The sequence below is a fragment of the Rutidosis leptorrhynchoides genome, chromosome 5 (genome assembly GCF_046630445.1).
Source record: "Rutidosis leptorrhynchoides isolate AG116_Rl617_1_P2 chromosome 5, CSIRO_AGI_Rlap_v1, whole genome shotgun sequence".
Taxonomy (NCBI): domain Eukaryota; kingdom Viridiplantae; phylum Streptophyta; class Magnoliopsida; order Asterales; family Asteraceae; genus Rutidosis; species Rutidosis leptorrhynchoides.
In genome coordinates this window covers 274,671,009-274,677,377 of record NC_092337.1, presented here as the reverse complement: position 1 = coordinate 274,677,377, position 6,369 = coordinate 274,671,009, and positions in this window count along the sequence as shown.

Below are 6,369 nucleotides of genomic sequence, written 5' to 3'. Positions count from 1 at the left end.
CACGATGGGCAGAGTATTTATATGTACGAATAATTGTTCATTTAACCGGACACGGGAATGGATTAATAGCCACTAGAATAATTAAAACAGGGGTGAAATTATGTACAAGGACACTTGGTATAATTGATAACAAAATATTAAAACCTTGGGTTACACTCAGTCGACATCCTGGTGTAATTATTAAACAAAGTATTAAAATCTTGTTACAGTTTAAGTCCCCAATTAGTTGGAATATTTAACTTCGGGTATAAGAATAATTTGACGAGGACACTCGCACTTTATATTTATGACTGATGGACTGTTATGGACAAAAACCAGACGGACATATTAAATAATCCAGGACAAAGGACAATTAACCCATGAGAATAAACTAAAAATTAACACGTCAAACATCATGATTACGGAAGTTTAAATAAGCATAATTCTTTTATTTCATATTTAATTTCCTTTATTTTATATTTAATTGCACTTCTAATTATCGCATTTTTATTGTTATTGTATTTAATTGCACTTTTAATTATCGTACTTTTTAATTATCGCAAGTTTATTTTATCGCATTTTTATTATTTGCAATTTCATTATCGTTATTTACTTTACGCTTTAATTTAAGTCTTGTATTTATTTTTAATATTTTACATTTGGTTTTAACTGCGACTAAAGTTTTAAAATCGACAAACTGTCATTAAACGGTAAAAACCCCCCTTTATAATAATAATATTACTTATATATATATTTGTATTTTTATAAAAGTAAACTAATATAGCGTTAAGCTTTGTTTAAAGATTTTCCCTGTGGAACGAACCGGACTTACTAAAAACTACACTACTGTACGATTAGGTACACTGCCTATAAGTGTTGTAGCAAGGTTTAAGTATATCCATTCTCTAAATAAATAAATATCTTGTGTAAAATTGTATCGTATTTAATAGTATTTCCTGCTAAAATTAATAGTATTTTATACCACTCTGCTCTAACATCAAGTATTTTTGGCGCCGCTGCCGGGGAACTCTTAAACGCCGGAAGCGCAACGCTAATATAAAAAAAAAGACTTTTAGTTTACTTTTATTAAAATTCGTTTTTATAAAAATACGTTTTAAATATTCGAAAATATAAAAAGAAAAACAAAAATATAAATATTTTTAGGAGTTTGATAAATATTTAAGTTTTATAAAGTTTCTTTAGTTGTAAAAATATAAGTTTTATTTAATTTATTTTATAAATATATTTTATAAATATAAAACCGAAAAAATATATATATATATAAATCTAGTTTTACGATTTTTATTTTTAAAATTATAAAGTAGTTCTATTTTTTATTCTAGTTTTTAAAATATAAGTTTTTATTATATAAATATTTTTATTTAAACAGAAAAAAAAAACGCGTCAAATTTTGAACTGTACCAGAGTTGAATTTTGGAACCCCGCGACTCGCGGGGTTTACTGCTTGGAATACCGCGACTCGCGGAGACACTCTGACACGCGCCTGACAGAACCCTAATCTGCATTAAATACGGAGTATTATTAATTATTATTAATTAATTTGTATTTAGGGTTAAATATTTAATTAATTTAGTATTTAATTTAAGTTTTAATTAATTTATGTATTTAGTTTAATTAGTTTTATTAAATTATAAAATTAATAGCTTTAATAAATAAATAATATAAAAATAATATTTTATAAAAATTGTATTTTTTACAACTTTTTGTATATTTTTATATTTTGTCCCTTTTTAATCGTTTTAGCGTAATATTTGTATTTTTAGCTCATATTTAGTTTTAAACTTAGTTTTTGCCATAGTTATTTTTACCTCTAGATTTTTAGGCTTTGTCGTAGAATTCCTTAAGTGCTTTTTCTTTAGACTAAGATTTAGGTGCTTTAGAATTTTGCGACGCCTTTTTAAGTTTTAATTTCTTTTTAAGTTATTTCCATTTGGGATTTAGTTTTTCATGTAAGCTTTAATATTTTTAGACGACTTTTACCTATGTATCAATTATCATTCCAATTAGTAATCTCAATTTGCGATTATAATTTTAAGTTAGTTGTAGTAATAAGGTTAGGTTAGTCAAGTGTTTTTAAGTTTTATAAGTTTCTTTTATTTTTCCGTCACCTTTTATTTTTCAACCATTTTTCTTTTTCGACCTTTTTCCGACGCGCTCTTTTTCTTTCTTATTTCTCGCTATTCTAGTTTTAGGACATAGATTTTTATTCTACTTCTTATCTAAATTTCTTAAAATTACGAAAATTTATTTTAAGTGGTTAAATTGATAGACATCAAAATTTTCTGGTTCGTAGTAATAGTTGGATTTGTACGTAGACCGGGTTATTGGAGCCAAACAGTCCTCAATTATATTGAGGCCAAATGAATCCTGCCCCTCTGCTGCATCTTTTGGCTATTCGAAACGTGGGCAAAATCAAAAAAAGTCTATTGATTGGATAACTTATTATAATTTTTCTTTCCTTTTAAAAAAAACTAATAGGATATTCAGTGAATGCACCGAGCAAGACGTTCACCACCTTTTTTACGTTCACCACCTGTAACTAGATCAAGACATTTAGCAAATATTACTGCCGTTGATTTTTCTTTAGAATCGTCATCCAGTCGACCAAGTACTCTAGTTCAAATTTCCGATAATCCATTTTTTGAACCCGACCTCACAATTGAGAATCCGGAGAATATTCAGGAACGATTCGTAGATCCTGAACCACTAAACTTTCCTCCGGAACCACCAATCATACAAACAAAGATTGTTGAGGAACGAACCATTAAATCAGAATCCTCTAGTGATTCCGATTCAACAAATTCAATTATGGAGAATCTGGAACCTTTAAGTATGGAAGACCGAATGAGAGCTAAACGCACTGGCCAAGGTCACGCAATTACTCATCCAGACATTAATGCGCCAGATTATGAAATCAAAGGACAAATTCTACACATGGTGACTAATCAATGCCAATTTAGTGGTGCGCCGAAGGAAGATCCAAATGAACATCTACGTACCTTTAATAGGATCTGCATACTATTTAAAATCCGAGAAGTGGAGGATGAACAGATATATCTCATGTTATTTCCCTGGACTTTAAAGGGAGAAGCCAAAGATTGGTTGGAATCGTTACCTGAAGGGGCGATTGATACATGGGATGTTTTAGTTGAAAATTTTCTTAAACAATTCTTTCCTGCATCTAAAGCCGTAAGACTTCAAGGAGAAATTGTTACGTTTACACAGAAGCCAAATGAAACTCTATATGAGGCGTGGACAAGATTTGGAAAGTTGTTAAGAGGATGTCCGCAACATGGTTTAGACACCTGTCAAATAGTACATATATTCTACCAAGGATGCCACATCACTACAAGGAAAGACATAGATATAGCAGCTGGTGGTTCTATTATGAAGAAAACCGAAACTGATGCTTACAAAATTATTGATAACACTGCTTCCCACTCACATGAGTGGCACCAAGAAAAAGATATCGTTAGATCATCTAAAGCAGCTAGAGCCGATTCTAGCCATGACTTAGATTCCATTTCCGCAAAGATAGATGCTGTCGAGAGACGAATGGAAAAGATGACTAAGGATATTCACTCAATACGAATTAGTTGTGAGCAGTGTGGAGGACCACATTTGATAAAAGATTGTCTCAGTATTGAATTAACAATGGAACAAAGAGAGAATATTTCATACATAAACCAAAGGCCTGGAAATAATTATCAGAATAATTATCAACCGCCAAGACCAATTTACAATCAAAACCAGAATTATAACAGAAATATTCCATACAACAACCAACAAGGTCCTAGCAATCAACAAGTATCCAATAATAATTACAATCAGCAAAGACCTAATTTTCAAAATAAACCACCACAACAAACTGATGATAAAAAGCCGAATTTAGAAGATATGATGACGAAGCTAGTTGAGACTCAAACGCAGTTTTTCACATCTCAGAAACAAACCAATGAACAAAATGCTCAAGCATTTAGAAATCAACAAGCTTCTATTCAAAATCTGGAACAAGAAGTAAGTAACCTAGTAAGGTTAATAGGTGAAAGAAAATCGGGAAGTCTACCTAGTGATACAAATGCTAACCCCCGGAATGAAATAGCTAAAGCCATTACCACAAGAAGTGGTACAACACTTAAACCACCTGAACTGAAATGTCCCGTTCTTATTGATTAAAAACGTTCCATATTAATTGATTTCGTTGCGAGGTTTTGACCTCTATATGAGACGTTTTTCAAAGACTGCATTCATTTTAAAACAAACCATAACCTTTATTTCATCAATAAAGGTTTAAAAAGCTTTACGTAGATTATCAAATAATGATAATCTAAAATATCCTGTTTACACACGACCATTACATAATGGTTTACAATACAAATATGTTACAACAAAATAAGTTTCTTGAATGCAGTTTTTACACAATATCATACAAGCATGGACTCCAAATCTCGTCCTTATTTAAGTATGCGACAGCGGAAGCTCTTAATAATCACCTGAGAATAAACATGCTTAAAACGTCAACAAAAATGTTGGTGAGTTATAGGTTTAACCTATATATATCAAATCATAATAATAGACCACAAGATTTCATATTTCAATACACATCCCATACATAGAGATAAAAATCATTCATATGGTGAACACCTAGTAACCGACATTAACAAGATGCATATATAAGAATATCCCCATCATTCCGGGACACCCTTCGGATATGATATAAATTTCGAAGTACTAAAGCATCCGGTACTTTGGATGGGGTTTGTTAGGCCCAATTGATCTATCTTTAGGATTCGCGTCAATTAGGGTGTCTGTTCCCTAATTCTTAGATTACCAGACTTAATAAAAAGGGGCATATTCGATTTTGATAATTCAACCATAGAATGTAGTTTCACGTACTTGTGTCTATTTTGTAAATCATTTATAAAACCTGCATGTATTCTCATCCCAAAAATATTAGATTTTAAAAGTGGGACTATAACTCACTTTCACAGATTTTTACTTCGTCGGGAAGTAAGACTTGGCCACTGGTTGATTCACGAATCTATAACAATATATACATATATATCAAAGTATGTTCAAAATATATTTATAACACTTTTAATATATTTTGATGTTTTAAGTTTATTAAGTCAGCTGTCCTCGTTAGTAACCTACAACTAGTTGTCCACAGTTAGATGTACAGAAATAAATCGATAAATATTATCTTGAATCAATCCACGACCCAGTGTATACGTATCTCAGTATTGATCACAACTCAAACTATATATATTTTGGAATCAACCTCAACCCTGTATAGCTAACTCCAACATTCACATATAGAGTGTCTATGGTTGTTCCGAAATATATATAGACGTGTCGACATGATAGGTCGAAACATTGTATACGTGTCTATGGTATCTCAAGATTACATAATATACAATACAAGTTGATTAAGTTATGGTTGGAATAGATTTGTTACCAATTTTCACGTAGCTAAAATGAGAAAAATTATCCAATCTTGTTTTACCCATAACTTCTTCATTTTAAATCCGTTTTGAGTGAATCAAATTGCTATGGTTTCATATTGAACTCTATTTTATGAATCTAAACATAAAAAGTATAGGTTTATAGTCGGAAAAATAAGTTACAAGTCGTTTTTGTAAAGGTAGTCATTTCAGTCGAAAGAACGACGTCTAGATGACCATTTTAGAAAACATACTTCCACTTTGAGTTTAACCATAATTTTTGGATATAGTTTCATGTTCATAATAAAAATAATTTTCTCAGAATAACAACTTTTAAATCAAAGTTTATCATAGTTTTTAATTAACTAACCCAAAACAGCCCGCGGTGTTACTACGACGGCGTAAGTCCGGTTTTACGGTGTTTTTCATGTTTTCAGGTTTTAAATCATTAAGTTAGCATATCATATAAATATAGAACATGTGTTTAGTTGATTTTAAAAGTCAAGTTAGAAGGATTAACTTTTGTTTGCGAACAAGGTTAGAATTAACTAAACTATGTTCTAGTGATTACAAGTTTAAACCTTCGAATAAGATAGCTTTATATGTATGAATCGAATGATGTTATGAACATCATTACGACCTTAAGTTCCTTGGATAAACCTACTGGAAAATAGAAAAATGGATCTAGCTTCAACGGATCCTTGGATGGCTCGAAGTTCTTGAAGCAGAATCATGACACGAAAACAAGTTCAAGTAAGATCATCACTTGAAATAAGATTGTTATAGTTATAGAAATTGAACCAAAGTTTGAATATGATTATTACCTTGTATTAGAATGATAACCTACTGTAAGAAACAAAGATTTCTTGAGGTTGGATGATCACCTTACAAGATTGGAAGTGAGCTAGCAAACTTGAAAGTATTC